Source organism: Vicugna pacos, chromosome 5, assembly GCF_048564905.1.
Source record: "Vicugna pacos chromosome 5, VicPac4, whole genome shotgun sequence".
In the NCBI taxonomy this organism is placed as follows: Eukaryota; Metazoa; Chordata; class Mammalia; order Artiodactyla; family Camelidae; genus Vicugna; species Vicugna pacos.
Genome location: NC_132991.1, coordinates 80,703,339 through 80,727,418, shown reverse-complemented (window position 1 = coordinate 80,727,418; position 24,080 = coordinate 80,703,339). Strand labels below are relative to the sequence as shown.

Here is a 24,080-nt window from a genome sequence, read left to right as displayed (position 1 = left end):
TCAAAATCTTCCTGCTTGATTCACCCACTTTGAGCCAGAGAGCATGTTCTTTGGATCAGAGACAAAAGGGCCGCCCCTCCCCCCAACCACACAGCTCTCCAGGCTAGTTTCAGGACTGCAATTAGAAAGGGCTCTTTGGCTTTTAAAGATGGATTTCTAAATAATACATACGGGACTTTTTTTTTTCAGAGAGAATAGCTTTCAAAGGTCCGGTTAGCTACTCCTTTGCATATTAAGGAGTTCTTTTTATCTATCAAAAGGATCCTATGGGTCAGGCCAGGAGCGAGGACAGAAACTTAAAAGATGAGGGATACTTGGTTGACCACCGAAAGATACTACTCACTACTCGATACCTCTACAAAGAAGGCAGCACTACCCTAGGTATCCACGCTAAAATGCATAATGCAAAAAGAGCATGGCCTCATAGAGCAAGGGAATGACCTGGAACAGGGATGGCCAAAGATGCACCTGCTTCAGTCAGTGGCTTTTTGGACCCAGTTCTGGTTTGGGCAGCTCTTTAAGGAGGACAGTAAAGCCATGAGCTTAAACTCCCGAGTCCCTATTCCCAAACCCCCGCATTGAGGCCCTCGGTGACCAAATGGTCAGTCTGTCCCTGCTCAAGCAGGGGATTTGTGGGGATTTCCCTTGGCCACCCTTCTCCCCATCCATCAAATCATTCTTGCTCAGAGCTGTGTAAGCTAAACTAACGTGCACACGCACACAAAGCAGCTATCTTTCTCCATCCGCCCAAAGCTGCAGTCCTCATGAGATGTGTTCAAATAACAAAATCACTGTTCTGTGTATTTCTTGGCATTTACAGCAACACCTTGTCAGGTTTCCCCAAACCCATAAATACGCTGTCATGAAGGTCCCCCTTTACAGCCCAGCGTGGAGGAACTCAGCCATCTGCTTTCAGGTTTCAACCGTTTTCACTTATCTTCCACTTTGTTTTATGGGATGGGATTAGGCCTGGATTTCTGCAGATAACCGAGTTTCGCTCTACTGCCTGTCAGTTTTTCCATCTCAGGCCACATGTGTAGGCTGATAATTGGAGCTCAGACGCTCATCCTGCCTCAGGAATGGTCCTTGTCAATGAACTTTAACCTCCTCAGTGTTGCCCATTATGAAGCACATCTTTCACTCTTTCAGGAATAAGGAAAAGAAAAGAAAAGAAAAGAAAAGAAAAGAAAAGAAAAGAAAAGAAAAGAAAAGAAAAGAAAAGAAAGGAAAAGAAAAGAAAAGAAAAGAAAAGACAAGACAAGACAAGACAAGACAAGACAAGACCTGCTCTGGAATGATGCAGCCAAATGTTGCAATTCAGCAAAACACACAGCTATAGAAGCCCTCGGCATGAAGAACACTCCATCTGTGGGTGGTTCTTAGGTTCTGAGTGAACAGAAGAGCTTCATAGGCTTTTGAGGAAACAAGTAGAAACCACAACATACAGCAACTGTGTCCCTGAGTGAGGACAGAAGAGTCCCAATCTATCCCCTGGGTGCTAGGCCGGTGAGCTTGTGTGCGGAGGGATATGGCTTACAGCAGTGGTTCTCCAAGTGTGGTACCCAGACCAGCAGCAGCAGCAGCATCACCTGGATTTAATAAGATCTCTGATGACTAGGAGACACATCAAAGTTGGAGAAGCACTGGCTTATAGGTCAGAGTGGGGCACTGCACATTGACCCTGTGTAGCCGGGATCCTGTGTGACTTAATGGGGAAGAGGCCAGTCTGGTTTAGAAAGTCCTAGATTACAGTCCTGGTTCTATACCAACTGGCAATCTGACTCAGTTACTTTACTTCTGGGGAACAGCTATAGAAGAAGACCCCTGGTTTTCTAACTTGACCGCCCACTGTAATCTCCGGGAAATTTGTTTAAATTATAGATGCCCAGGTCCCACACCCAGAGATTCAAATATAATTGGTATGGGTGCAGCCTGGACATCGGGAGCTTTAAAAGCTCCCCAGGTGACTGTAATGTGAAGCTAAGGCTGAAAACCTGTGCACTTGATGGTCTGTAAGGCCTTATTAGCTCTAAAATACAATGACTGGGTCAATTCTATGGCTCTAGGTAAGTATTAGAGGTAAAAACAATTTTTAAGCCTAAAGCTAGGACACTCCCAAGGACTTGATCTGTTTTATTATGTCCCTGATTTAAACAGGTTTAAGAATAATCATCGTTGAAAGCTCTGATTAATTAGGTTCCAGTTCATTGAAGTCTTACTCTAATATATTTCTTTAAGTGGATTTCATATTTCACATGGGGAGTTTCAGAGCATGTGCTCTAGTCCTCATCAGAGCCTCCACTCAAATTTTATTTATGCAAGTTGATGACTTGCCTATCTATTTTTTTCCTTTGAAGTCAAGTTATAAATGTACAGTGAGTTCTGTCCTCTTATACTAACCTATGATCTTTTTTAAATCCACATGTTCACTGAAGTTAGAGGAAGGTATTTAAAAATAAAGAGGAGCTGTTTTCAGTCTTCCTTCTGAACAACTGCATTGCATTTCATCCCCTCCTATGTGGATTTCTTGCTGTTTCATTTGGGAAAAGACATTGTGGTTTTGGCTTCCATTGACTGACCTATTTAGCTTCCCCACTTTGGGTAAGTTTAGCTAGGTGAATCAATTTATATAGTGTCCTCTAAGTTGTCACTCTTAGTGACAAGCAGAAAATTGAAATTTGCAAGCCGTTAGCTGTTAAGATGGTACCTGAGACTTTAAGGTTTAAAAAAAAAAAAAAAGCAAGTTCAACTGGTCAGATTACGAGTTCTTTAAAAAAAAAAACCTCTATATGTACATGATGTATTTTTAATAAATTTAATAGGAACAAATACATCTCAGCCTTATGAGAGACTGAATCACTGTCCATGGAGCCGCCAGAAATCAGCAGCCCCCTCCCAGTTCCTCTCTCAGGCCCCACAGTGTTTGGAGCTGTTCTCTCTGAACAACTGCCGCATCCTTCTCTGCCTGAGGACTGGCCTTCTCTGATTCCCCACACTCATGACAAAAGATGGGTGCCCACCACTTTCAAGCTTGTAACATTTAAGTTCAAGCAAATGGCCCCTCATTAACATGACCCTCTCAAGGGAAGCTCTGAATACCCAGGAAAGAGAATGTGAGAGCCCAACATATGTCAGGTGTCCACACCTGCTTCAGTCTGTGGCCACGGATGGGGAGGACATTACGTATAAACATGGCTGCCACCACCCACCATGTTGGAGAACAAGGAGCAAAGCTCAGAGAACAGGAAGCATCAGAACTAGGCAGATTCCCCAAAAAGGAGTTTCCAACCATTGCCCATTTATTTGAATAATAGAGCTTGAATGGCAGGTTGTCTGAGACCCAATTATTCCCCCAAGTTGGGCTTTTGTCATGGATATCAGACACATCCCCACCTGAGCCCTCCTGTGCCTCACTAAGCAGTGATGGAGGTAATAGATGGATGATGCTGTGTACTATACTGTCTCAAGCATGACTCGCATGACAAAGGCTGACAGTTATTCCCAATATCTATTTCTTCTTCTCCTATAAAACTAGAACTTGTAGTCAGGCAGATAGCCAGCTGGAAAAAAGGTTACATTTCTTAGTTTCCCTTGCTTCTAGGTATGACTATCTGACTACATTCTGGCCAACAGGGTTTGAGCAAATCCTCGTAAAAGGGAGGGGTTCTCCCGCTCCTCTTCCTCAATCCTTCATTCTGCTGCTTAGAACGTGGTCGTGCACATGGGAGCCAGGCAACCTGGACTGTGAAGATGCAGAAACACTCTAAGGTTGGCAGAGCAAAAAGATAGAAGGTGCCCGGGCCCCTGATGATGTCAGAGAGCAAAGCCACCACATCAGCTTGACCTTTTATGTAAGAAATACATGCAGGTCTACCCTGTTTAAACCACTGTTACTTGTTTCTGTCACACACAGCAGAGACTACGTCCACTGCTTGTACAATCATAAAGCTCCAGAATTTCGGTCTTATAATGTAATTTAGAAATTGTCTAGTTCAACCCTTCATAGTACAAATGAGGACTTAGTGACCAAGAAGAGAAAATGACTGCCTCATCACATATTTGGGGTTCAACCTAGGTCTTCGGACCCCAACCCACCCGACTCCCAGCCTCAGAGCTTTGTCCGTCATACTGCACCAACCATTTCCACTAAGTCACCAATGAACACTGACATGCATGATCAAATTTGGTTTTTAAAAACTTGCTCCCACATACAAGATGATGCCTAAGTGAAACAACAGCAACTCCCTCCTTATAAAAGGAACAAAGTGTTCTAGTTCTGGGTCTCCCTTCTTTCATTTTTCTATAGCCCACACTTTGGACCCTCTCTAGATCTCCACTCCCTCAGAGTCACATTTAGGAGGTGCTTTGGGACATGCAGGAAGACCCTGAATCTCCCCGGGCCTCCCATCCCCCCTTGGAAAAATGAAATTGGACAAATTCATTTGATTCTGAAACTCTTAAAATTTTGTTAAGGCTTCCATCTTTGGAAAGTGGGACCTCTAAGAGCAAAGGTGGAAAGGAAAGACTAACGAGGGTTTTCCTTCTGTTTGCCCTTCTTGGGGGAGTTTACATTAATAGAACTTGGTTTTGGAACTCTCATTTCCACCCACTTTGAGGGGGAAAAAAGGCACATATAGAACCCCTAAACACACACAAACTGATTGTACCCAACCTCGGACCCATCGTTTGCTTTTGGGAAAAAAAAAATACATGGGGAGATGAAATCAGAAAAAAAAAAAAGGAGAAAGGACCCAAAAAGTTGTATGCCTCTTTTTACCAATAGGAGTAAAGAACAAAGAGGACAGGAGGAAAATCAATCAGAACTCAACAGTATACATATAATCATCTACCCCCTGCTTTAACAAGTAATTTAAAATTGAGCCTTTACGTATTTGACTCCTGCTTACTTCTTTGCTGCCCCCACTTACGCTCCTCCCTATACTGTCCTTGTCACTCACTATAAAGCAAAATGCAGCCTCCATTGTGCCCTCACAGTGAGGGGGGAGGGAGGGAGTGATGCTAAAGCACCAGCTGGTTAGGACAGGTGATCATGCCTCCACCAGGGGGAACTGATGAAGCCTTCAAAGGGGGCTCCGAATCCCTCCAGCAGAACTAAGGAGCTGAGAGATGCCACTCAGTGAGAGGCAAGTGGCAGTGAGAGGTGGAGGAGTGAGAGGTGAGAGGAGTGAGAGGTGGAGGAGTGCTCTCTATCTGGCTCTGGGGCAGAAGCAGCCCCTGGATGAAGCCACGTTCCACCTCTACTCTAGAGAGTTGCCCAGGAACTCGGCCATCTCCCGTGTGCTTCCTGTTTCTGAATGTTCCACCTTTCCCAGTTCATCTCCTAGGCCCCAGGGAAATGTGAAGATCTGTCTGCTGGACACAGACAGGGAAGCTGAGCACTACCACCTTCCACAAATCTCTCTAAAATGCCCCATCATATTTATGCCTCCTAGATATTGAGCCTTGCCCTTAAAAATATAAATGCAAGACCTCCTTTGCAAAGGGCAGCTCAAGTTTCAAAAACACACCAGGAAGGTTTTTCTGTTCACACACTGGATCAAGACTTCGGTTTAATGAATTAGCCCAACCCTGCATTTGCACCAGCAGGTGTCTCCAGGGAGAGGTGCAGCGCCCTACTCACAGCCTCTACTCCAACCCCTGGCCCCTGTTCCATCCATTAATAACAATTGCTAATAACTGTGAATTAGAATCTTTCCCATGCAAGAAACTGTCTTTAAGAAAACAGATTGTTCTTTACGCACTGGAGATGGCTGCTTCAAATTTCCAAGCTAATAGGTTAAAGAATGCTAAGGAGGCAAAAACAATCATGAGACAATGTTAATTAAACCTGAATGGAATTACTAATTAAGAATAGACCCAGGAAAACAAAATTTTCTTCAGCCAAACTGAAATCTATATGTGAGTTACAGGCTGAATTCACGGCATTTAGCCTTTCAACTGCAAGTTGTAACAATTTTGGGAAAGTGCCTATTGAGAACAAGCTATTCCCAGGATGCCATTCGCGGCAGCCGAATTCTAACATCTCCATCAGCAGCAACATTTTAAACTGCGTGGATAACATATTAAAATAGCCTCCACTTTCATAAATTCAACCTTGCCAGTATTTGCGAACACTGAATTCTGAAAATCATGTCATAAATAAAAATTTCATGAGCCACCGCCTCTTCTTTAAACTCAGCCGCAGACCATAAAAAAATTATGAAGTTACATCTCTCCAAAATGTGCACAGTCTCTGGGGCCAAGGGAGACTTCCCAGATGAAAGAGGAAAGTGTGTGGTCCCTGGGGGCCTGGGCAGCCTTGCCCCGCAGCCCAAAGATGCCTCCACATCTTGTAACTCCTGCAGCTTCGCCCTTAAAATGAACCTTAGTAGCTGACAGATACCAACAGGTACTCAGACTCAAAGAGAATGAAGGTGGAATAACCATTATCACTAGTTCCTGGTGCTCAGCCTCGATCTTGGAGACATCACAGTCCTTTCCCAGCTGTCCTCCAATCAGCAGTGACTTAGTGGCTCAGGGTAGAGGATGGGGGTGCCTGGCAGGACTAGCTCAGTAAAGATGCTATAAACTGGACTGCATTTATTCATTCTTTTAACGCTGGTCTATCAAGGTCTCCATTTTATCAAGGTCTATACAGTACTGCATATAGTATAAGGACCTCTGAATAGCACAGAGATCCAAACAGGCTCTTAGGATCAGCCCTTGGAGAACAGAGCAGGTGGGGAGCAGCCCAATTTCCCTTTGCTGCCCCCCAACTTGGGACTGGTTCTTCCTCCCTCTTCCTCCCTCTTTGCAATGACTCAGAACTCTCTGTCCCCATCAAATCTGCTTTAGAGTGCCTGATGTCAGTATCAGGCACTCAGGATAAAATGTCTGACTGCTGTTGTTCATTCTGTTAGTCCTTACTCTGCGTCAGGCCCACCCACGCTGGGAACTGTCCCTACACTGACTCATTTCACTCCCATCACTATCTGTGTGGGGTGCAGCTCAGATCAGCAAAGGCTGCTCAAGGCCGTGGGCTTCCTTCAAAAGCTATGTACAGAGGCCACCACAGGCTGCCCACGTCCATCAGAGTCAAAGCCCAAACTTTCACAGCAGGTCCTGAAGACCCTGCCCCATTGGCCCCATGGCTGACCCCCGACCTCATCTCTGCAACCCACCAGCACACGTCTGCTTTGGGGCCATGATGCTGGCTGTGTCCTCTGCACTCGCTTTCTCAGAGACCAGCATGGTCACTTTCTCATCTCCCCTAAGGCTTTACCCAAATATCACCTTCTCGGTGAGACTTTCCCTGATCACCCCATTGAAAACTGCAACCCTCCAACCCCCCTGCCCCACTGCCCACACACACATCCCCTACCCCACTTCGCCTACTTTATTTTTCCCCATAGCAATTATTACTGTCTAAAACACATGATTTAGTCATTTCATTTGTTTATTTTCTCTGTTATATTCCCAGCTGTAAGCTCCCAAGGCCAGGGTTGTCTGTCCATTTTCCTCACTGCTGTAACTCCAGTATTTGGAAAGTAGGCACTCAGTAAACATTTACTGAATGGATAATGAAGAACTTGTTTAAAACTACATTCCCTTCATAATTCTGTGGCCTCTTAGGGCATTTCTGATGGGGCATAACATGGGTGGATTTTAGTGAAGCAATAAGACTGGATTAGACAACCAATTCCTTCTTTTCTACCCAATCTTTTTATTGCCCCATTTCTCCTTATATGAATTTAAAAGGGTCCACATGAAAGCAGAAGAGTGTGGAGTGCTGGGAAATTGCTGTGGCCCCTTTTCAGAAACCACCCACAACATCATGTGATTTGAGGGACAAAAAGAGATCCCTGTCACCAAAATAGAACCTCTCTTTGCTCTCTCTGACTCTTTGTAATAGGGTGAAGTTGGTTCGCAGAGACATTAAGCACTCAATGTCGTCTACTTTTCTTTCTGTAGTTTTAGGTGGACATCATTTCAGCTTATCGATCCTAGAGGAAAGAAAGGCCTTTCCTGCCTGGTGGCCAGCGGAAGGCCCAGAGAGGCATTTTGATTGGCTCAGTGTTAAAACATCATGACTAATCAGGCCTGGAATGTGTGTCCACTGCTACGGCCAAGAGCAGAGGCAGCATCCCTAGAACCATTTGACACAGAGAAGCAACAGTTCTCCTTTGGGAGGTGGGCCATTGAGAAAAGGAGAGAGAATAGAAAGAGAGGATGAAAGGGAGAGAAAACTGAAGGAAACCAGAATATGTCACTCCAAATATGCTTCTCTGACATAAAAATTATCTTGAGCTAAAGGCACTTAACAGCAGGTGCAAGAAGGATGCTCTGACCTTCCCCCTTTTATTCCTGAAAGCAGGAGATAAAACCCCATGTGGAAGATGTCCTCCCTACACGGGAAAGAAAGTACCATTACCATCATCTGTCTCCAAGGACAGGAAGTTATGACTGAGAGAATTCTGTACAAACAGGTTTTGTTAAAATAATTCTGATCTTCCTTTAGTCTCCCCACATAGTTTAGTTACTTTTCCACACCTGTTTCTTTCTGTTCAACCTGGAATAAAGCATTTAGGTTTTCCTTGGGTCTTCCTTTCCTTATGAGGGCTCCTGTGTCACACAGAACTCACATTAAATAAATGTGTATGCTTTTCTCCTGTTAATCTCTCTTATGTCAACTTAATTCTAAGGCTCAGCCAAAAACCCTAAGAAGGTAAAGGTAAGATTTTTGCCTCCTCTACAAAACCGACATGCAGCCCATAGAGAACAGAGGTGCCAGGTCCACCCTGCTTGAGGGGACAAGGAGAGGCCTCCACAGTAAAGACGAATGGTCCCCACAGTCTTGGAGGAAACCTAAGGCATTCACTCTTTCTTCTCTTCCTTCCCAAAGATGCTGCTTCAAATCCCAACTTGTAAGTGATCTGAGAACTGGGTGATACCATAATCACATCCGTATATTGCTTTCTTATTACTCCACATGACAATATGTGAGGTGTAATTATCTCCCTTGATCCCTCAGACTAGGTTTGTAACGTAGAAACAAGTTAATCCAAAAGATTAACTTCAAATCACAAAATAGCAAACAGCAGAAGCAGAACTCACACTCCAGCTCCTAGTCTGTGCTCTCTGCACAAAATCACACTTTGCTCTTATCACAGAAACTTCAAAATGATGTGCACTTCATTAAGCAGGATGGCTGAAATATCATACCTATTTTAACATATATTCAGTGTTATGGGCATATGTCAAAAAGATAAAGCTTTTTGCTCCCTCAGAATTTGACAAGTTAAGGTCAGGATCCTCAAATCAAGCAAATACGAAAATACAACATTTTCACATTTAAGACAGGAAAGGCTTTCTTTATTAGAACTTGAATGCAGCATCAATCGCATTCAATTTACAGACCTCCAACCCTCTCCTTGCTTGTGTTCATTCTAAAAATTAGCATGCCATTCCTGAAGATCTCTTACACATCTATTTACAAGCAGCTATGAATTCAAATCAGATGGCAATCTTGGGATCCAGCTGTTGCTTCTCCAGCCCACAAAATCTCCACAAACCCCCCCAGAGTGCTAAATTACTACCTCAGTCCTCTTCGCTTAACCTCAAACTGGGTCACCCTCTAATCAAGCAACATTAATGACTAGCAACATATTTTTCTTCTCCTCTTAATTAGAGTAATTCCACCCTGGCAGCAACTCTCAGACTGAAACTATGCTAATGACAAAGTTTTGATTCAGAGAAAAGCGACAAGCGATCAAAAGTAACTAACCCAATTGACTCCTGGTGGACTGCCAGTCAAGAGAGCAGGCCAGTGGCTGATTTACCATGAAGCTAATGAGACCTCAGCTTCAAGGTCCCTCAGGTTGCCCAGCTCTTTCCAAGGCCCCAAGCAGTCAGTCACGTGGTCACATGTTTTTGTACATTTTTCTGAAGACATCTGAACCACAATTGGCTAAGATTTGTCTCTCTTTCCATTCTAACTCTTCCTCCGCCATACTTGCCCTCAGCCTGGGTAGCACTGGAGTGGCTGCTGGCATTTTTGGAATCTGCATAAGGGGTAGTTTGAGATGAATTTACTTTGGGTTTAGAGGGCTGTATGCATGTAGTTTGCAGTCATTTCCATGTACAGGTTAAGTTAATGCTGGCTGCCCTGGTACAGAAAGGGCTTTCATGAATACGCCTACCAGGTACTTGGGCCCTCTCACCCATACCACAGAGGGGAGGAGCCAGAGGTCATGCTAAGGGGTCAGGTCCCCCTTATTGGACAAAGTACTTTAACCTCTCAGAGCCTGAAAGTCTCATCTTTAAAATGAGGATAGTAATGTTACCTATCCTGAAAACTGACATAGCTTATTAAAATAGATTATTAACACTAACATTTCATACTCTGTATCCAGTCATAGTGTTACCTGCTTAACATACATTATCTCAACCCCAGGGAGAGAAAAATTTGGCAATTTATTGAAGGTAACATAGCTGACAAATTGAAGAGACAAGTGATGAATATGAACAGTCTTGCTATATGAGCCTGCTACATGCGGGCTCAACCCAGATGCTCCATGTTATCATTAATAGCTAACATTTACATGAAGCAGGGCCAAGCCAAGGCCAGGGACTCACTGAAGATTGATAGTAACCAAGGTTGGGGGGATGGGGAGGCGGGTAGGACAGACAGAAGGTCTAGGCTGTAGTCCAAGGATCAGGACAGGTATTATAAGCTGCAAGGGAAACACTAGCAAAAACAACTAACGTGTGTCAAGAATTGTGCTAGGCATATTGCACATCTTTAATGGGCTCTTTCTACATGTATTAAATCAGGAAAGGAAGTTTGAAAATAAAATAATAATATTCAGTGCTGGCAATATTTTTGCAAAGCTGCTACATTCATTTATTCATGTCAGGTATGTAAACTGTTACACTCTTGGAAAGCAACTTGACACTATATATCCATATCCATGAAGATATTCATAGCCTTTGACACATTAAGCCCACTGCTGAGAATGTACCCGAAAGAAATCTTTGAAAGGAGCAAAAGATCTATTTACACGCAGATACTCACTACAATGTTATTTGTGATAAACTCTGGAAGGCTCTGAAATGACCAAAGAGGGAAACTGATAGGTAAACGATGGCACATCACCTTGATGGAGTAACACAGGCTCATTAAAACGATTCATGAGGTCTAAGTGAAAATACGGACTAACATATTATATGTGAAAAAAGAACTCAACGGCCAATTACACTATTTTTGCAACTATCAATCTGTATGGATAATGGCAGGAAACAAAACCAAACCTCTTCTCCTTCTTGCCCCATCCAGGATCCCCAAAGCTAGTGATGGAGTAAAGCCTTTGATCAGAATTACCATCCCTGGCTGCCGTCTAGCACACTCCAGTCATCTTTAAGGACTCAGCTCAGACATCACCCCAGAGCAGTGCTTCTCCACCTCGGCACTCCTGACACTGGGGCCAGATCACTCTTCCTTGCAGCAGGCTGTCCTGTGCACTGCAGGAGGTTTAGCAACATCCCTGGCCTCCTAGATGCCAGTAGCACCTCCCCACCCAATTCTGACAATCTAAACTGTCTCCAGACATCACCAAATGTCTCCTAAGGGACAAATCACCCTACTTCCTCCTCCAACCCCCTCCTGCAGAAGGATTTCCATCTATATACTCCCATTACATATCTATGCCTATATATAATATATACCTGTATGTAATATACACTATATGTAAATAAATACCTATATTCCTGTAGTATATATACCTATAATATATAAATATCTCCCTTTTCTCCTTGTCATTTCATTCCATGGTTAATTCTCTACCTGTCTCTCTCCTCAGGCAGACTTTCCTTTCTTCAAGGTAGAGGCTGTATCCTGAACAGCATTATATCCCCCGTGCCAAGCACTGGGCTTGGCACACAGTAGGCGCTCAACAAGTCCTATGGAGTTCAACAATGGCCTAGTGGATCCCAAAGCCTTTCAGAAACAAATAGCAATGACCCTAAGCTAGGGTCATAACACTTTTTTCTCTCCTAAATTAGGGTGGAAAGGAGAAGTGGATGGTATGTGTGTTAATTAGTGGGGGAAAAAACTAGACTTTATCCTTTTCGCTGACAGAGTTGTTCAAAAAAGTTTGGAGTTGTGTTGGGGAATACCATCAATGAGTTTCCTAGTTTGAGATCTTGCTAAACCACACCCATTGGGACTAAACTGTATAATTCTAAGAGAAAAACAAGAAGGCATAGTCCCAAAGCTTCAAGGCATTGATTTACAGTTGGTGAAACCTTCCCTAAATCTCATCCGACATTACTTCCAATAAGATATCCTGTGAGTCCCCAGTGAATAGACCAAGTAAAATCGTGCTTACCCTGGGATGTGAGAATTTGGATGAGCCATGGGGTGGAAGCCACTGTAATCAGGGACATGAGGCACTAGAGCTCAGAGTCAGATTCCAGAAAGATAGATGCTGAGTCGTCTCAAACGTTCTTGAGAAGAATAGGGGAAAAAAAAAACAAAAACAAAAAAACAAGAGAAGCGTGGATTTACTTTCTATTGGATAAGCAAAAGCCTTCCCTCCAGCAAAATCTATGTAAATAACCTTGATATAGAATACCTCTGAAAGAAACTGAGCTTCTAACAGATAAATGGAGCCTTTGGGGAATTTCCCTAAGATTTTAAATGAGCTTGGAGAGTAGCTGGGCAGGATCTCGGCGCCACCCTCGCTGGACTAAAGGCAGCGCGCGCGTGCGTGCGTCTGTGCGTGCGTGCGTGCGTGCGTGCACGCGCGCGTAGACCACGTCCGTTCCTCGGGGGTTCATTGGGTCGTCCGGTCTCTATGCGCAGCCCTCCGGGAAGAAGAATGGCTGGAATCGGCGAGAGCAGAGCCAGCGTTAAGGAGCCCTGCTTCCGCAGGTGTCCTCTGCACACGTGGAAGCGTGCTTCCCCTCCCATCCAACTCGGGCGGCTGAATAACCCCGGCCCAGCCCCCTGCCACCCTGGCCTGGAAAAAGTGTCCTGCACGGACCTGTAAACCCCAAAACTTCTTGGCTCCTTTCTCCAGTAGAGCTGAAAGCAGCCTTCAAGTGGTGAGTGGGAGTAAGAGGGGGTGGGGTCTGGGTTGCATCCAAGAACTCCCAGGAGACCCTCTTAAGATAAATCTGCTTGCAGTGGTAACTCAGCCCCCAGTTAAATACCCTCCCCCAGTGCGCTGAGTCTGGCAGTCCCCCATGGGAGCTAAGGCTCAGTCAGTACACCCGGGAGACGTAATAAACCACCCTCAAAACGTTCTCTGAGAAGAACAAACCACTCCTCACTGAGGTCATCTGCCCCGTTCCCTCACCCCTTGACTTTCCTTTCTCAATGATGGTACCTCTTTGGCCTCCAGGCTGGAGGTCACCCCTGAGAGAGGCCTTCCCTGTCTACTCTATTCTAAATAAGTTTCTTCGGCGAATGTGATGGTGTCTCCCTGTGCACGTTTTCATGTCCCCCTCTATGCTGGGTTCAGGTCTCTGGTGTAAGTATGTATCTCCTCCTCCCTACTTGAAGCTCCCTGAGGAAAGAGATCATGCCCATCCTGCTCACCTGACCTCTGCCCAAGCCCAGCAAAGTGCCTGGGACATAGCAGGCTCTTCATGAGTATTGTTAAATCCATTCTTCGTTTATTTATTCATTCATTAACCAATAAAGATTCTTCTCCAGAGAAGGTGTTGGCCGGTGGGTGGAAGGAGCTGGGACACTGGTGTATCAGTGCCAGCTGTGCCAGGCTCAGTTCTCCCCTCTTCATGCCCCAGCAGGTAAATGAGTGTGCCCACAGACCAGGTGTCTCATTCTTACTTGTCATGTGCCCTGTGGCTAATGCAGGAATAATGCCATCTTAGCATGGTCTGACCTTGTCCTCAAAGCCATAATAAATCCCAGGTAATGGGGTTTGCTAAAGGCAGATGTTGCAACCAAATAAGAAGGCTCAAATTTCAGGAGAAATTCTTTAAATTCTATAGTTTATGGGTGGGAGCCCAGGAATCTGAGAAAGTCCAGTTTCAGGGCTTCTGCCAACTTGTAGCTTGTAGGATCTCCCCCTGGACAGGCTGGTAACCACCATCACCATCTGAGTGCCTGTCTCATGTTGGGGCCCAAGCTGATATCCAGCTCATATCTTTTCCTGAGACCTCTAGCCTCTGAGCGCAAGGCTGTAAAGTGTAATTCACACCAGACATATCTAAGTGTCCATGCTTAAAGCCAGACCTCGGTTAGACTAACCCAGAGGGAAGGGAAGAAAACATGAAAGATGAAAGGATAACAGCACCAATAGAGTCTTGAAAAGGTTAGAAGACAAATTTGACCTAATTTGCCTGTTGCCTAGGATGGGGCCTGTACCCCCTGCTGCCCTGGGGAGCTGAGAGACCGAAGCAACAAAAAACAGTGGACCCCTGCGTCCCATCCCCACTTCACTGCTACGTTCTCATGTGTCTTGCTTTTGTCCCCTGCTTGGATTAATAAACAGGAAGACTGGTCTTCTGAAACATGTGTAAAACCAGAGTGTAACCTGGAAATTGAAGAACAGAGCTCAATAAATCACTCTGAGACAACCCCTAAGTCATGACTCATGTGCCTAATTCCAAATACTCGATCTGCAGTGGCCTTTCCCCCTCGGAGGACATGAAATAAGCCAAACATGATCAGGTTATCTAATTTAGCAGGCAGCTAGAATGCAGTAATAACCATGCCTCCAACGTGAGAACTAGTCCAAATAAATCTTAAAGCACATTAAGTTTGGGCCTATCGAATATTAAAGCTCAACAGGTTTCATTAATTTCCTGAAATGTACTTGTTTAGACAAACTGAACATAAATTCTGTTTGGGTGATAATCCCTTTGAATCCCTAAATCCCACTTTTGGTTTTCAATCTCGGACAAACAAAGGAAGAAAACTAAATTACTCAACTTCAGTCCCCAAACATCTTGGCAACTTTGGACCAACTGAGAGCTTCAGATGGGATTCTCATTTGTCTTCCTCCAAATCTCCGAGTTCCGTGGAAGGTTTCTGGATGATCAACTGAATATGGTACAAACTCCATGGAGAGCACTTCAGTGGTGTTGTGGCCAAGAAGTTTTAAAAACAGTAACATCAGACTCTTTTAAAGCATTTAGGGATTTTTCTTTTCTTCTCTTACTGTTTTTTTCCTTTGGTATTGTATCCACCTTCCTCGGGTGTATCTAACCAACTACAAATATCTAAAAGGCATTTTAAACCTTATTAAAAGGCTGCTTTTCTTACTGACAATACAAGTAAGTAACAGTAGCCTCTAAATTTAATCCATTAACATTTGAGCCTTTCCAGCTTCAAATATGTATGAAATGTCGCAAAAGTTGTAAACAAGAAAACATCTAGGCAAAAACATAAGGAAACCAGTGAGGCACATTCAGGGAGCTTTGTTGAAAATTTGTATTCTCTCCACTCAGACCTCAACACCCAACACTTTTGGCAAAGTGACGTTTTATTATTACTTGAACTTTTACCCTAAATTCCGCATGTGGAGTGTGCCGTTTTCCCAGACTAATTAGACCTCAGTAACTTCCAGTCAAAGCAGCAGAAGGCTGATTCTCTCTATCCCCCTCTAAAATTTTCAACCAAGGTTCAGGTTTTAACTTTTTTTTTAACTTGAAATTTATTTTTTATTATATAAGTTTCAGGTGTACAGCATTATAGGTCAACATCTGTATACACTAAAGCATGAGCATTTCACAAGTCTACCCAGGCCCATAGTGGCTAGTAGTAGTATCGGCCACTCAGTCCTGACCATGGGCTGTGTGCACTGGACTTAAGACACATCAGCGTCACACTGGGCCCTCACAGAAGACCTGTTGTTCCCATTTTATGGAAAATTAAACTGAGTCGTAATGTTATGTGACCTATTCAAGGTCACAAAGTTTTCAGCCTTTAGGCCCTCATCTGCCTGGCTCTGACATCCAGCCTTTCACCGCTCAGTTGCTGTCAGTGTCACCTCCATTTTGATGGGCCAAGCCAGAGCTCCCTGCAGTGTGTGAGAGAAACTAGAAGAGAAGAGAGTTGGGAAGAAATGGTAAAGGAATAACACCTGTTGATCCTGAGTAGCAACTGTATGCCATGGCCCTGCGTACTCTTTCCCTACTGTAGAACTTCTTCAAAATAAAAATTGTTTTAACAGAAAGAGATGAAGGAAAGAAGACCAGAAAACACAGGACTGGGTCAGAAGGTGGGGCCGGGCCTGTGCTGCAGCGGGGCCTGGGCAGGGGCTCAGGGCAGCTCTCCTGCACAAGAGCCCCAGTGCTCCCTGGGCCCGGCTGCCTGTACAGCTGACCCACTCCATCCATTTCGCCCACCCCCAAAACCCCTTCTCTCTGGTAACCACTAATATGTCCTCTGTATCTATGAGTTTGTTTTTGTTTTATTTTGTTTGTTCTTTGGTTTGAGGGGCTTAGGAGGGTTGAGGTTTCTTTTAGATTCCACGTATGAGTGAAATCATATGGTATTTGTCTTTCTCCATCTGATTTATTGCACTTAGGCTAATACCCTCAAGGTGCATTTGTGTTGTCACAAATGACAGAATTTCATTCTCTTTTATGGCTGAGTGGTATTCCTTTGAATATATATACCACATCTTCTTTATCCATTCATCTGTCAATGAACACTTAGGTTGTTCCCATGTCTTGGCTAGCACAGATAATGCTGCAATGAATATAGGAATGCATATATCTTTTTGAATTAGTGTTTTCATTTTCTTTGGATACATACCCAGAAGTGGAATAGCTGGGGCATATGGTAGTTCTGTTCTTAACTATTTGTGGAATCTCCATACTGTGGCTGTACCAGTTTACATTCCTACCAGTAGTGTACAAGGGTTCCCTTTTCTCCACATTCTCACCAACATTTATTATTCCTTGCCTTTTTAATAATAGCTGTTCTAACAAGTGTGAGGTGATATCTCATTGTGGTTTTCATTTTCATTTCCCTGATAACTAGTGATGTTGAGCATCTTTTCACGTGCCTGTTGGTCATCTGTATGTCTTCTTTGGAAATACGCCTGTATGATCCTCTGCCTAGTTTTTATTAAGGTTGTTTGTTTTTATTGTTGAATTGTATGACTTCTTTACATATTTTCATTATTAACCTCTAATCGGATATATGATTTGCAAATATTCTCTCACATTCAGAAGACTGCCTTTTTGTTTTGATGATGGTTTCCTTTGCTGTGCAGAAGCTTTTCAGTTTGATGTAGTCCAATTTGTTTATTTTTGCTTTTGTTTCCCTTGCCTCTGGAGGCAGACCCACAAAATCATCACTAAGACTGATGTCAATGAAATTATCACCTATGTTTTCTTCTAGAATTTTATGGTTTCAGGTCTTATGTTAAAGTCTTTAATCCATTTTAAGTTGATTTTTGTGTATGGTATAAGATAGTGGTCTAGAGTCATTCCTTTTACCGGTAGCTGTTCAGTTTTCCAAACACCATTTATTGAAGAGACTGTCCTTTCTCCATGTTCTTTGCCCCTTTGTCATAGATTAATTGTCCATATATGTGTGGGTTTCTTTCTGGGCTGTCAATTCTGTTCCATTGTCTATGTGTCTATTTTTGTGCCAATGCTATACTGTTTTGAGTACTATAGCTTTGTAGTATAGTTTGAAATCAAGGAGTATTACCTCCAGGAGTACTACCTCCAGTTTGTTCTTCTTTCTCAAGATTGTTTTGGCTATTCAGGATTTTTTGTTGTTTCATACAAATTTTAGAATTGTTTGTTCTAGTTCTGTGAAAAATGACACTGGCATATTTAGAGATTGAATCTGTAGTTTGCTTTGGGTAGTATGGGCTTGTTAACAATAACAGTTCTTCCAATCTATGAGCACAGAATGTCTTCCAATTTCTTTTGGTATCTTCTTTAATTTCTTTCATCAGTGTCTTACAGTTTTCAGTGTCAGGTCTTTCACCTCTTTGGTTAAATTTATTCCTTCTTTTTGGTACAATTATAAATGAGAATGTTTCTCTATTTCCCTTTCTAGTAGTTCATTATCAGCGTGTAAAAACACAACTAATTTCCATATACTGATTTTATATCTTGTGAGTTTACTGAATGTGTTAGTTTTAACAGTTTTTTGGTGGAGCCTTTAGGATTTTCTATATGTAGTATCATGTCATCTGAAAATAGTGATGGTTTCATTTTTTTCCTTTCTGGTTTGGATGCCTTTTTTGCCTAATTACTGTGGCTGGGAATTCCAATACTATGTTGAATACAAATGGTGAGAGTCAGCATCTTTGTCTTGTTCCCAATCTTAGAGGAAAAACTTTCAGCTTTTTGCCATCGAGTATGATATAGCTGTGGGTTTGTCGTGTATGGTCGTTACTATGTTGAAGTACATTCTCCCTGTACCCACTCTATTGAGAGTTTTTATCATAAGTGGAAATTGAATTTTATCAAATTTTTCTGTACCTATTAAGATGATCATACAGATTTCATTCTTCATTTTGTTAACGTGAAGTATCACTGTGATTGATTTGAAGATGTTGAACCATCCTTGTATCCCTGGGATATATCCCACTTGATTGTGATGTATGGTCCATTTCATGTATTGTTGGATTCAGTTCGCTAATATTTTGTTGAGGATTTTTGCATTAATAATCATCAAGGATCTTGGCCTGAAATTTTCTTTTTCTGTCATGTCCCTGTCTGATTTTAGTATCAGGGTAATGCTAGCTTTGTAAAATGTGTTTAGAAGATTTCCCTCCTCTTCAATTTTTTAGAATAATTTGAGAAAGATAGAGATTAACTCTTCTTTGAATGTTTTGTAGAATTAGACAGTGAAGCCATCTGGTCTTGGGCTTTTGTTTGTTGGGAGCTTTTGATTACCATTTCAATCTCCTTATTAGTAATCAGTCTGTATAGATTTCTAGTTCTTCATGATTCTGTCTTGGAAGATTGATGTTTCCAGGAGTTTATCCATTTCCTCTAAGCTGTCCAGTCTGTTGGAGTATAACTGTTCATAGTAGTCCCTTATGAGCCTTTGTATTTTTGTGAGATCATCTGTAATTTTCCCTCTTTCATTTCTTTGTTTTAAAGTCTATTTTGTCTGATATGAGTATAGCTACTCCAACATTTGTACTCTTGCCTTGAGGCAGGGAAATCTCTGCAGGGTGACTTTTGCATTAGGTCACCCTGCAGGTTAGGCTGAGGCTGGAACAGCATCTGAAATCTCACCCTGTCCTGCTTCCCCACTCCCTTACTTGTCTCCCCTGGGAGAACATCCCTAATAGTCACTTCACATGAACACACGTGAAGGAACCCAACCTGAGACAAGAGGAAAGTGCCAAGGATAATTCCTTGTTTGATTTTAACCTAATTAGACCTAAGTAGCATCAACCCAAAGCAGCATAACTGAATGTCCCGCCTCCCTCCATGCCCCAAAAAAAATCAAGACTCAGATTTCTTTCACTGAAGCAAGAACTTCCAGAAGCATTGGCTCCAGTCCCATCACAGAGCGTTGAAAGCACTAGAATGCCTTTTCATGGTTAGTGTCCTCTGACACTCTGGAGCCCCGTGAAACTTCAGTAGCCACAGAGGAGAGAGGCACTAGCTGCCTTAAGCAGGAGTAATAGTCAAAATATTTAACAACAGCATGGCATAGGTACCAGCCAATTAGGCTAGATGGAAGCTGTAAACAATCTTTATCCCTTGGTTTTCTAATTCTTGGTCATAAAGAAAATAACCCGCGGCAACCTGTGGGCTATTCGAGCTCCAAGGCAACATCCTAAACTTCTTTGTTACTTCCCCAGTGCCCGGTTAAAACAGTCAACCCCAGGTCTGCCATTTACTATCTGGGTGCCCTCAAACAAGGTATTTAATCTCCTGAGCCTTTGTTTCTTTTTCTGTGAAACAGAATAATAGTACCCTTAATAGGGTTGTTAGGAAGATTAAATGAGAGACAATGCATATAAACATGAGTGGGGGTAAACTAAAGGGATACAAAAGTAAGCCTTGAAATTGACAATTCCTTAAACACAAAATATTTCTTCCTCACATGATAGACCCAAGATTGTGAACCTGGTTGGCACTGACCTTACTCTACGTGGTGATTCAGTGACCCATACTCACTTCATCTCGTGGCTCTAGGTTCATGTTATCATCTGCATACAGCAACAAAGGGAGAGGGTAAGGAGGATACATAGCCATTCCTTTAAAGGGCTCAGCCTAGAAGTGGTATGCACCCCTTCCCCCACAGTGGTGTGGAGGGACTTGGTCTTACCTCACTGCAAGAGAGTCTGGGGAATGTAATTTGGCCATGTGCCTGGTTACAGCCGTATCACTGGAGAGGAAGCAGGGACTGGATTCTGATAGCCAACTTGCATTCTGTACCCCAGCACTCAATGCACGTAAGCTATTGTTGTCATTATTGTTCTTTTCATTAGGTAAACTATAGGTGCTTGAGGCTTGCTTGAATGACTCAGTGAAAAGTGAAAGGAAGAAAATGGATACTGCAGGGTAGAAATGAGAATAGAGATGAGTTGAGAGAGGAATGTCTGTAAGAGTGGTACCCAAAATGCAAGTTATCGAGGGAGCAGCTCATGCCCACTGCATCAGGAGATGCTACCACTGGACTCTCCCTGGGACTTTCCGCCAGGAGCCTGACACATGCACCCAGCCAGGTCTACCAATAGTGACAGCACCCAGACAATCTGAGAGCATCACACTCAGGAAAACCCTCTCTTGCCTTAAACTCCAGGTTGTTTTAAGTAGTCAATTTTAACTAATTTGCACTCTCAGTTTTGAGTGGGTTAAGGGCCAGAGGAAAAAGTCTGCCACTCTGACTATACCCGAGGAGTGTGCTAAATTCTGCTGGATGGTAATTAGCATCCTGCTTCTTTACTCTGCTCGTACAGTATTTTCAAATCAATTGCTCAGCATTAGTGATTCTGCTGGGATTGATTTAATAGTCTAATATGAAGTCTTAGCCCTTCTGTACAGGTTAATTACATGTGGTCTTATACATTCTAATTTAAAATACTGCCTTTGCAATTATCATCAGCACTAAAACGGAGCACTAGTAATGAAGCTGGGCTCGAATTTTTTTCCAGAAGTAATGAATTGAAAAACCGAAATGACTTTTAATTTCTTTGGCACTTAACCATTTTAATCTCTCTTCTCTTCTGTGGGAAATGTAAATCAGCGTCTCCTCCTTATTTCAGATTGTTGTGAAAACAGGCAAGATTGCCTTAAAGAAAGGAGAAGCTTTTGGTTTTGAAACAGCCAAGACTTGACTGAGTTTTGACCAACAGAAAGGCTACTTCCTCTCCACTAATCCCCCAGTTAGGTATGTATTTATGTGTTAATGTGTGTATTTGACAAACGTATATATGGTGTTTACTAGGTGGCAGATACTGTTCTAGAGCTTTATAAATATTAACAACCCTGTAAGGTACTGTGTTAGTTGTTCATTGACGTCAAAAAACAAACATTTTTTATTCCACAGTTTCTATGGGTCGAGACTGGGGAAGAAGGTTAGCTGAGTGGGTCTGGCGCAGGGTCTCTCACAAGGATCAAGCTACTGGCCAGAGCTGCAGTCACCTGGGGCCAGAGGGGCTACTTCCGAGTTCACTCATGTGATTGTTAGCCTCTCCACAGACAGCCTGATGTCCTTGATTCATGGCATCTGGCTTCCCCTAAGCAAATAATCTGAGGGAAGGAGAGGCAGGGAGGGAGCCAGGAGAGACAGAGAAGAAATGCAAGGGAACAAAGTGGAAGCTGCAGTGTCTTTTATAACCTAACATCAAAGCAATAGACAGCACGTCTGCTGTAATGTACAGCCCTGGTACGATGTAGGGGGCCCTGCACAGGAGCCTGAGTACCAGTGGACGGGGATCCCTGGAGGCCAGATAGCTACCACAGGTGAGTATATTCCTGATTTCCAGATGAGGCAATTGAGGCACAGATAAATAAAGTCACTTGCCCAAGATCACTGTTAATAAATGGAAGAGCCCATATTTGAATCTGGCTGGTCATTCTGGCTCCAGAATCCAAGCTCTGAACAACTACTCACACACAAAATGTGTGAACCATTTAACATATGGTTCAGAATCTTGGGGGGAGGATATAGCTCAGTGGTAGATCATGCGCTGAGCATGCACGAGATCCTGGGTTCAATCCCCAGTACCTCCTCATTAAATAAATAAATAATTAGGATAGACCTAATTACCTCTCTCTAAAAAAACATTGATTAAAAATAAAATAATTTTCTTAAAAGCAGCTTATATGCCAGACAGTAAGTGTTTATTCTAATTTAATAGATGGTAGAGAAACTTTGCTGAGAATAAAAAAATCTAAACTGCACATTATCACCAAAAAATGTTCCTTAGTGTCCCTTGGACTCTGTTGTGTGAGGGAAAATACTTCCATTCCCTGGGGATTCCATACCTTTCTTGGAAAATCAGTAGAACCACCTTCACTATCACTAGATTCTTTCTCAATATTTACTGTATCTCACATCACATCACTAACCCATTTCTTCCTGTTCAAAACTCCAAGGAAACAGGACCCCTCTAATCACTGTTGGCTCCATGTAAGGACATGGCTTGTGCTGACATCCATTATTAATCACCCTCACCCTTCACATCAAAGGCCACACCGCGCAGTCCTTCCAGGGGTCCCTGTCACCAGTTCTGGCTTCTCATACACATCTGAACACCTCTGACATTGTGGAGCAGACTGCAGCCACTCACAGTGGTGCACACTGAGGGGACTCGGAATAAGAAAGGACAGGATACTGGCCCTGGATAGCTAGGTGCTTGTCAAAGGAATGAATTCAATGAGCCCAAATGTTTGCTTCCTCTCATACATAGAAAAGCACTAAATTCTTTAACTTGAGATCCCTGGTTTTCTTTAGATCTAAACAAGTAATCTTTAATGTTCCGACTACCTGATCTTAGTTGTAAAACTCCTGTATATCCTAGCTCCTCCCCTACCTCTTCAGAGCAGTCCCTCAGAGCAATCTGACAGGCTGTCACCCTGGACTGAGTCCTCAGAATTGTCCACTGGATAAGACATAACTCTCAGCTTTTCAGTCAGCAGTTTCTATGTGCCAGGCTCTATGCTCAGTTTTGTATACCTTAATTTATTTTATCCTCACAGAAACCTGAGAGATCAATTTGGTTATTGTTTCCACATTACAAATCAAGAATCAGAAGCTCAGAAAGGTTAAATGACTGGTCCAAAGTCACAGAGAGCTGGGATTCAAACTGAAGTATGTTTTGCTCCGAGGGCCATCTTCTTTCTCTCTGGACAAGGAGGGACAAGGGGCTGGGCCTCCATTTGTATGCAGAGCAGCTGAGTGTTACCCACCCCCCACCACCTACCCTGGGGCTTTCGCATCCAATTGGTCCATCAAAGGATTTTTCTGAACAAAGACAACTCCTTCTCTAGAAAGGACTCTGGGGCCAGGTGTTAAGATGCTTTTTTAAAAAAAAAAAAAAAAGAGGACACTAATGAACTCATCTACAAAACAGAAACAGACATAGTAAACAATCTTATGGTGGGGGGTGGGTGGGTAGGAGGAAGGGGTGGGAAGGGATAAATTTGGGAGATTGAAAGTTGCAAACGTTAGCTCTATATATGAAAATAGATTTTGAAAGTTTCTTCTGTATAGCACGGGGAACTATATTCAATACCTTGTAATAACCTTTAATGAAAAAGAATATGAAAACGAATATATGTATGTATATGCATGAGTAGGACACTATGCTGTACAGCAGAAATTGAAACATTGTATCTGACTATACTTCGATAAAAATAAATAAATAAATTTTAAAAAATAAAAAATAAAATTTCCAACTCGAGCCTCAAAAAAAAATTTTTTTTTAACTTTTCTCCACCAGCAAATACAACAATATATCAGGAGGTCAGCAAGCCTTCTTAAAGCACCAGATAATAACTCTTTCCAGCTTTACTTCTGGGCCACGTGGCCTCTATCACAACTCCTCAACTCTGCCATTGTAGCGCAAGCAGCCGCAAAAACGCATAAATCAGTGAGCATGGCTGAGTTC

At 42.9% G+C, this 24,080-nt stretch overlaps 1 long non-coding RNA gene across 8 annotated transcripts in view; it reads left to right on the top strand.

Moving 5' to 3' along the window:
- Positions 1-12,856: 12,856 nt before the first annotated feature.
- LOC140696482 (uncharacterized) overlaps positions 12,857-24,080 on the top strand; it is a 33,542-nt gene continuing 22,318 nt past the window's right edge. For 6 of the 8 annotated variants that reach the window (XR_012072904.1, XR_012072899.1, XR_012072906.1 and 3 more), the window contains exons 1-3: positions 13,341-13,532; positions 21,231-21,355; positions 23,170-23,281. This is a non-coding gene — a long non-coding RNA (uncharacterized lncRNA). Of the gene's footprint in view, positions 13,105-13,340; positions 13,533-21,230; positions 21,356-23,169; positions 23,282-24,080 lie in introns of those variants that run through there. The other 2 variants (XR_012072900.1, XR_012072901.1) reach the window with 2 other exon arrangements.